This window comes from Mustela nivalis, assembly GCF_964662115.1.
Source record: "Mustela nivalis genome assembly, chromosome: 2".
Lineage (NCBI taxonomy): Eukaryota > Metazoa > Chordata > Mammalia > Carnivora > Mustelidae > Mustela > Mustela nivalis.
Genome location: NC_139021.1, coordinates 29,617,429 through 29,626,845, shown reverse-complemented (window position 1 = coordinate 29,626,845; position 9,417 = coordinate 29,617,429). Strand labels below are relative to the sequence as shown.

At 37.3% G+C, this 9,417-nt stretch overlaps 1 long non-coding RNA gene across 1 annotated transcript in view; it reads left to right on the top strand.

The window, feature by feature from the left end:
• The first annotated feature begins 80 nt into the window (after positions 1 to 80).
• The window catches only part of LOC309858514, a 40,247-nt gene continuing 30,910 nt past the window's right edge, over positions 81 to 9,417 (top strand). Inside the window, exon 1 of the long non-coding RNA XR_014308224.1 lies at positions 81 to 202. This is a non-coding gene — a long non-coding RNA (uncharacterized lncRNA). The remainder of the gene's footprint in view (positions 203 to 9,417) is intronic.

The following is a 9,417-nucleotide window of genomic DNA, read 5'->3' as shown; positions in this document are numbered from 1 at the left end:
GAGGAAAAAACTCAGAATAACCATTTAACTGAGAGCTGTAGTGGCAGAAAGAAGCGGCTAAAACTGGAGCCAGGGTAAAACCAGGGCTGGTGGATGGCTTAGCAAACAAAAAGGTCACGAGACAGGAAAGGACTTGGTATATTCCAAAAGCTAAATATCCTGTGAGATGAAAGACGTTGAGAAGGGCCAGGTCATGATTAAGGTAAGGAGCATGGATTTTATTTTAAGTGCTCTGAAGTCTCCTTTGCTAGTCCGTTTTCATCTTTCAGGCCTCTTCATTTTGGACTGCCTCAGGCTCTTGGACCTCTTCTCTGTAAGTCAATACCCTCGGTGATATCATTTTACCTGGGGGCTTTAAGTGTAGTTTGTACATTGACAACTTCCAAATTATAAGCCAATACAGAATATTAACCGCAGAGGCACATATATCTAGCAGGCTAATCAATATCTCAATATTAACATGTCCAAAACCAAACTCCCCCATGTAGGTCATCAAAACCTGCTATTTTTGTACTCTTCTCCATCTCAGTGAATGCTAGTTCCATCTGTCCAGTTGCTCATACCCAAAACCTTGGAGTCATCTTGACATTTTTCTTTCTGTTACACTGTGCACTGAATTCACCAACAAACCCTTTGGCTTTAACATCTGAAGCATATCTGGAGCCAATCAGTTCACACACCAGTTCCAAAGTCCCTAGTCCAAACCATCATCCTGTCTTGCATTGATTTTTAGAGTAGCTTCTTCACTAATTACCTTGCTTCCCCTCTTTTCCACCTGTGATTTATTCTCACAAAGCAGCCAGCATGACTTTTAAAACTTAAATATGCTTGAGACTATCCAGGCCTTGTTATCTTGCACTGACCTCATCTTCATCTCATCTCTTATTGTTCACTCTGCCCCAGCTCTAAGCAACACTATTTTTCTTCTTTATAGACTTCCCTATTTAGGACCTTCATATGAATGGAATCATATAATATGTGTCCTTGTCTGTCTGACTTTTTTCACTTTCCATAATATTTTCAAAATTCATTCAAGTTGTAGCATTTCATTTCTTTTCCTGGCCAAATAATATTATATGGCTATACTGCATACGGTTTACCCATTCATCCACTAGTGGACATTTGGGTTGTTCTCTCTTTTGGCTACTATGGAACTGCCAGACTGTACTATCATTTTGCAAGATGTTAACACTGGGGGAAATTGCATAAAGGATACGCAGGATCTTACAAGTGCCTGTGAATCTACTATCTCAGAATGAAGTTTCAGTTAAAAAAAACTCCTAGACTTTGGGCAAAAGAAACTGGCTTCCCACTCGTAGATGAGGGGAGAATGATAAAGGAATAGGTATGGGTGCTAAAATCAGGAATTCTGTTTCAGACAGAATAAGATCCGTATTAGATATCCAAGTGGTGATCTGTAGTATACAAATTGAGATACTATTCTTGATCAGTTGATATAGTTGTTACCACTTACCATGCATGTAACCTTGTACACTAGACCTTCCCCCCTTATCCATAGCAGGTACGTTCCAAGACCCCTAGTGGATGCCTAAAACCATGGACAATACATAACCTTATATATATTATGCTTTTGCCCATGCATACATACTTACATGATAAAATTTAAATTATAAATTAGGTACAAAGTTTCTTGGAAGCCCAGAAAGTAAAGTTGTAATAGAATATAGACAGAAAAAGAGGAAGTTAAAGAAATAGCAGCCAAGGCTTCCAGCAGAAGTGAGCTGGAGCAGAAGAAAGCAAGCAAGTACAGTATGGAAACTTGCCAAAAAAGGAAAGAGAACATTTTTGAAAAGTAGAGAGAAATAAGATGCAATTCAGTTTGATTAACATTTTGAAATTTTACCATGTGAAAGGTATTAATGGGAATATATAATCAGTAAAAGCTATATAGGAGCTTTCAAACCAATAGGTGGCAATTATTTATTCATTCTGTATAAATCAAATACAATGTTCTAGGCCCTGGGAATATAAAAACAGAGCACCTTCTCTAAAGAAGTTTATATTCAAAGGGGAGGAGATGGATACAAACAGATAAATACATACTTTGTCCAGTGGTGATGAATACTATGAAGAACAATATGCAAGGCAGAAGTTAGATAATTGTGGAGAAAGACTTCCAGTTTATATAATGTGATTAGGGAAGGCCTCTCTGGTAAAGTAGAATGTGAAAAGAGACCTGAAGGAAGTAGGGAACCTGTGGCTCTCTAGAGGAGAAAGATTCCAGGTAAAGGAATATTAAATATAAAAGTACCGAAGCAAAACTGAATGCATATATAGAGAGAAACCAGTTAAGAGACTATTGAAATAATTCAAGCACGAGATGATGGTGGCTTAGACAAGAGTGATAACATTGAAAAAGTTGTGCACAACAACAAAATTCTGAATATATTTTAAATGCAGAGCTATCAGTCAAATAAATAAATAAAATCTTTAAATGCAGAGCTATCAAAATTTGCTAATGGATTAGATGAGAAAAAGGAGGGTCATAGATGACACCAAGGTCTAGAAGAACTGAGAGGCCATTTACTAAAATGAGGAAGGGTGTGAGAGAGGCATGTTTTAGAGGAGAGAAGTCAAGAGTTTAGTTTTGGACATACTATGTTTTGGATGCCTATTAGACATCTAAATACAACTGATTAGGCCGTGGTGTATAGGAATCTGGAATTTAGGAGATAGGTAAAAAAAGCTGGAGACAGAAAACTAGATCTTGTTAACCTATTGGTGAAATTTATAAACGTGACTGGACAAGATCAGAGTATGAGAGTGTTTGGAAGGAAGGCTAAATCTTAGGCATTTCAATTTATAAAGGTTGGGACAACTTAAGTCAAGTAAAAAAGCTAGAGAAGGATGGGCCAGCAGGTGGTGGGGAGAAGAGGAAAAGCAAGAAAGTGGTGTCCCAGGCCCCAAAGGAAGAGAGTGGTTCAAGCAGCAAAGAGAACTATGTCAATTGGTGCTGTTGGTTCAAGAAGACAACTGAGTATTGTCCTTTGGCTTTCAAAAATATGCAGGTTATTGTTGATCTTGATAAAAGCAGTTACAGTGAGTAGCAGATAAAAGTTACTTTGTGCAAGCTCAAAAGATGGGAGAAAAAGTGAAACAACATATATAAACATATCCTTTGAGGGATTTTACTAGAAAGGAAGGCAATGAAATCGAGCTATAGATGTGCAGTCTAGGGAGGGTGTCTTAAAAGTTGTGTGCATACTGATTGAAATGATATAATAGTTCTGTATATAACCGTAATGGAAGGATAGAGTATTAGCAGAAACTGTAGGGAATATGAAAAGATCATGGATCCCAATCAGGCTGATCCCAGAGACTGATTCTCATAGGGAGTCAAGAGAATGGAGAAATCTTGGTGGGATGGATATCTTTTGTATTTGGACTGCTGAATTTTTACAACAGCTATGGAAGAGAGCCTTGCAGGTGATTGAGGAACAATTTGAACTTGTATGTAGAGAAAGAAAAACAGGAAAATGGCAGAAATATTTCAAAAAGACTGCTTGGGAAGGTAGCTGAAGATTGAAGACTAGGGGAGGATATGCCAGAAAATAAGACAGGGGTCAAAGCTTATATGAGGAATCTGAAATTTATCTGAGGTCATGAGGAAGCTTAAAGTATTTTTGAGTATGAAAATGAATAATTCTGTGTTTCAGGAAAATAATTCTGACAGTTGTGTGGACCGTGGATTAGATAGTGAAATGCAGCCAGACTATAGGAGGTCTTTAAAACCAGACTGGGAAACTTGGATTTGATCAGATAGGAAATGGGAGCCACTCATTAAGTTCTTAAATTTAAAAAAAAAAAAAAGGTTAAAAAAAAAATGAAGACAGTGTTGTTTTGTCCTTTAAAATTAAACTAGAAGTGATTTACAAGTTGGATTAAAGTGGTGACAGATTGGAAACTCTGTTGATTTGCCTGGCTTTTCCCCTGGAATTTTCCTTGCTGGTTTATGAAAATATCTTGTTTCTTTTTATAAGAGATTTAGCCCCAAATATGGAAAATCTGACTTTCTTGCTTTATTCTCTTCCTAGTGTTTTAGATAAAAAGAGATATTACAGAAGAACAGACAATACCTCACAGGGGTATTTGATTGTCATTCATTTATAGGATATTGATTAAATACTTTCCATTGGCTTTTACCAAGTCCAGGGAAACAAAAAAAAAGAAACCAATCTCAGCCCACATGGAGCTTACAGTTAATGGGTGGTAGCAGGTGTGCAAAATGTAAAATAACCTTGGCATAGTGTGAGAGAGTCCATGCACAAAGGGCTCTTGGGGGTCCAAGGGAGGGAATGATTTGCTGCCAGAGGAAGTTGGAGCTTCATGGGGAAGGTAGTGTTTGACTACCTCTACCTGAATAGATGTAGCTAAGAAAAGAGGAAAGAATGTTTCAGACAGAGAGTTAAGCAGGAACATAGGCTTGGCCTTGAAAAAAAGCTTAATGTGATCAAAGATCACGTTGGAAAGGTCTTTATGCCTAGAGGGTGCCATGTGTGATGTTGAATGGCAGAACATGAGTCTGCATTAAGGGATCTTGGCAAAAATGTCAAGGGCACTGAGGATTTTGCTATTAAGTTCAAATTCTAGCTTGCAGACCAGTTTTCCTGATAACTCTTTTCAAATCTCCCTTGAACACATCCTCTTCCTCTGCCTTTCTAGTTCAGTCCCTGATCATCTCGTGTATAGATTACTGGAAAGTCTTTCAGAGGTTCTCATTGCCCCAGATCCTGCACTTACCTAACCTGTCCTCCCTCTACTGTCTGGATGACATAAATATACATCTAACTTTGCTATGAACTGAATTGTGCCCCCCAACTATCAAAATTCATATATTGAAGTCCTAACCCATTGCAGCTTAGAATGTAACTGTATTTAGAGATAGGGTCTTTAAAATGGGTCATTAGGGCACCTGGATGGCCCAGTTGGTTAAGCATCTGCCTTCAGTTCAGGTCATGATCCCAGGGTCCTGGAGTCTAGTGCTGTGGCTGGCTTCCTGCTCAGCACACACACATATACTCTCTCTCTCCTTAATAAATAAATTAATTAATTAAAAAATAAATTTAAAAATAACAATTAAAGGGGATAATTAAATTAAAATTAGGTGATTTGGTAAACCCTAATCAAACATGACTCATGTCCACATAAGACAAGGAGAGTAAGATACATACATATACAGAGGAAAGACCAAGTGAAGAGACAGAGAGAAAATGGCCATCTACAAACCAAGAAGAGAGGCCTTTAAAGAACTCTGCCAACACCTTGAATTTGGACTTCTAGCCTGTTATTAAGCCACCCAATCTGTGGTACTTTGTTACGGCAGCCCTAATACACTAATGCACTTCGCACTTCCTATTTCATATAGTAAAAGTCAAAACTTCTTAGCTTACTATATCAAGTTCTTTAGAAACTTATCTCTTTAGAACCTTGTGCCTTTCCATGCTAAGTTCTGCTCAAACCACGAAGTTTATTGTTTTTCTACATTGAGAAGCAAGAAAGATCCCAAATAAACAACCTAACCCTACACCGAAAGGAACTAAAGAAGAACAAGCCCAAAGTTAGTATAAAAAATAATAATAATAAAGAACAGAACAAAAATAAATGAAGTCAAGAACAAACATTAATAAAAAGATTAACCAAATGAAGAGTTGTTTCTTTGAAAAGATAAACAAAATTGTTAACTCTAGCTAGCCTAACCAACGAACAAAAACAAGGGATGCAGATCAACAAAATTATAAATGAAAAAGACATCACAACTGGTACAGCAGAAACACTAAGGATCATAAGAGGCTCCTAGAACAACTAAACACAAACAAACTGCACAACCTACAGGAAATGGAAAACAAATTCTTAGAAACATACAACTTATCAAGACTGAATCAGGAAGAAACAGAAAATCTGAATAGACAATTACTTGTAAGGAGATTGAATCAGTAACAAAAAATCTCCCAATGAAGAGAAGCCCAGGACCTAGTGGTTTCACTGGTGATCTTTACTATTTAAATAAGAATTAACACCAATGTTTCCAAAATAGCAAAGAGGAAGGAACACTCCCAAACTCTTTTTATGAGGCCAGTGTTATCCTGATAACAGAACCAGAAAAGGATATGACAAGAAAAGAAAACTACAGCCCAATATAGATGGAAATACTTTCAAAAAATACTAGCAAACTGAATTCAGCAGTACATTAAAAGGATCATTCACTATGCTCAGTGGGATTTATCCCTAGGATGCAAGGATGGTCGAACATATGCAAGCCAATCAGTGTGATACAGCACACTAATAGAATGAAAAAATAATCTTATCATCTCAATAGGCAAAGTGTGTGTATTACACATCCACATCTAAGTGTTTTTTAAGTCTTTTTTTTCCAATATAATTATTTGACAAAATTCAACAACCATTTATGATAAAAGCTCTTAATAATTTTGCTATAGAGGAGCACATCTCAGTATAAGAAAGGGCAAGCATGACAAGCTGAGAACTAACATTAAAGTGGTGAAAGGCCAAAAGCTTTTCCTCTCAGATCAGGAACAAGACGTGTGTCCACTCTCACCACTCCTATTCAACATAGTCCTGGAAGTTCTACCTAGAGCAATCAAGCAAGGAAAAGAAATAATAGATATCAATTGGAAAGGAAGAAGTAAAATTGTCTCTCTTTGCAGATGACATGGTTTTATATAGAGAAAATCCCTAAGACTCAACCCAAAACTCTAAGGTCTAATCAGTGAATTCAGTAAAGTTGCAAGATACAAAATTAACATAAAAATCAGTAGTGTTCCTATACACTAACAACAAATTTTCCAGAAAAGAAAGAAATCAATTACATTGACAGTAGCATCAAAAATAAAATACTCAGGAGTAAATTTAACCAACAAGGTGAAAAATCACTACTCTGAAAACTATAGGACATTGGTGAAAGAAATCAAAGAAGATACAAATAAATGGAAATGTGCCTCATGTTCACAGAATAAAAGAATATTGGGGCATCTAGGTGGCTCAGTTAAGCTTCCGACGTTTGCTTTAGACTCAGGTCATAATCTCTGGGTCGTGAGATCAAGCCCCATGTTGGGCTTGCACAGAATGTGGAGCCTGCATAAGAATCTCTCCCTCTCCTCTGGCCTTCTCCCCCAACAAAAAAAGAATTAATATTGTTAAAATATCAATACTACCAAAGCCATCTATAGATTCAATGCAATCCCAATCAAGATCTCAATGGAATCTTCTACTTTCTACAGAAATAAGGAAAAAAAACCTTCTAAAATCTATGTGGAACCAGACATGTCATTGTTTCATTACTTTCTCTCCAGCAGGTCATTCAAACTAAAATGCCCTTTTGCCCCCTCCCACCTCATTGTCCACCTTTTCACTTCATTCATATATATATATATATATATATATATATATATATGAATAAAGATTAACCAAATGAAGAGTTGCCTTTCTGCCCCATATATATATATGTATATTATATGTATATATATATATAATTTTTTTTTCAGAGATCACAAGTAGTCATAGAGGCAGGTTGAGAGAGAGGGGGAAGCAGGCTCCCTGTCGAGCAGAGAAGTAAAGAACCCGATGCGGGGCTCCATCCCAGAACCCTGAGATCATGACCTGAGCCGAAGGCAGAGACTTTTTAACCCACTGAGCTGCCCAGATGCCCCTAACTTTTCACTTTTTAAGACTCCAATGAATCATCATCTTTCCCATTCTGTGTTTCCCACTAGCGGGGCATATCTGAAGTAATCAGTCTCTCTGCGCCCTTTCTACTGGCAACAAACTTTTATCTTAGCCCATAACAGTCTAACTCACTTTTTTTTTTTTACATGGTTTTTTTTTTTTCCTCCTTCTATACTAAAGACTACGTGTGTATAAGGACTTGAGTATAAGGACCATGAATATCTGTCTTTGTAGTCCGCATTCCTGTCTTAGTACCTAGCACGTAACAAGTACTCAGTAGCTGCTATGGAAATGAATAAATGTGTGTAGAGACTGGATATCCAGACCTACATGTTCTTGGAAGAAATTCAGCCGTATTTTGGAATAGTTTTAATAAATACCTATCACTACTATAGGGGACACATATTTTTTAAGATCCTTTTGTGATTTAAAAGCTCTTATTTAATAGCTCTCTTGGATATTTATAAATAACACTAAATAACATTATTTGTAATCCAGTTACCCCTTTTATATACTGCATACAGATGCCTATTGCATTTTTTTTTTAAAGGTTTTGTTTATTTGAGGGAGAGAGAGAAATAGAGAATGAGCAGTGGGAAGGGGACGAGGAAGAGAGAGAGAGAAGCAGACTCTGTGCTAAGCAGGAAGCCCAATGAGGGGCTCCATCCCAGGACCCAGAGATCATGACCTGAGCCGAAGGCAGGTGCTTAACCAGCTGAGCCACCCAGGCACCCCGCCTATTGCATTTTACTGTCTGCCTTCTTTAGTTATAGTTCCAGTTCATTTATTCAAAACACATTTGTTCCTATTTTGTACCAGACACAGTGCTAGATTCTATGGGTTTAAAAAAAAAAGACTAAAATGCTGTTTCTATTTAAAGGAACTCATAGGTAGACGGGACATAGACATAAACCAGTAGTTATACTTCAGCGTGGTCAGAGCAATGATAGAAATGTAAATGAGGAATTAATGGACTAGTTTAATTAGATTGAAAGCACAGACGTATCTTGCATCTAGTTGTTAAGCCTTCCCCTCCCCCCTGAAAATAATTACTGCTTCTTGGAGTGTGTATCTGCAGAAGATAACTTTTTCTTGACCTATTCTCTTGCACTGGAGGAACCTTTTTGCAACTCCTTATGTACTAATTCCACCCAATGCCTGTGTGAGAATTTCCAGAAGCCTCTGTCCTGCCGTCATCCTCGTTAAAGTATCAGAGAGAAAAGGCGCCTTTGGAGGACTTAAACCCCTTCTTTCTTCACTTATCACCTCATATAAAGCTGGGATTGACAGCTAATTCTATTCTACTCTGAGACCTTCAAATAAGAACAGTGAAGGATATTAGGCAAAGGGAACCATCACTGCTCTTATCTGTCTCCAACACCAGGACCTGGAATGTGGCTACCCCATTCTTGAGGCAAGTAGCTATTACCAGTTGTTGGGAGTATTTCAGAGGAATCTGAAAGAATTGGGATGAATCTAAAAGTTGACAAGCTAATATAAACCATTAGCCGCTTCAAAACATAATTAAAATACCTGTATATCTGTTCAAATACTTCTAATTCTGTGTGTCTTTCATAGAATATTCTGTGTTGGTATTATCTGTCTTTAAAAATTCCTGCAGTCCAAATAAATGCTTACTGCCTGATTACCAGACCAATGTGGTTGGTTAACATATTAACTGATAGAAATAGGTACTGAAATGCAGTACAGGCT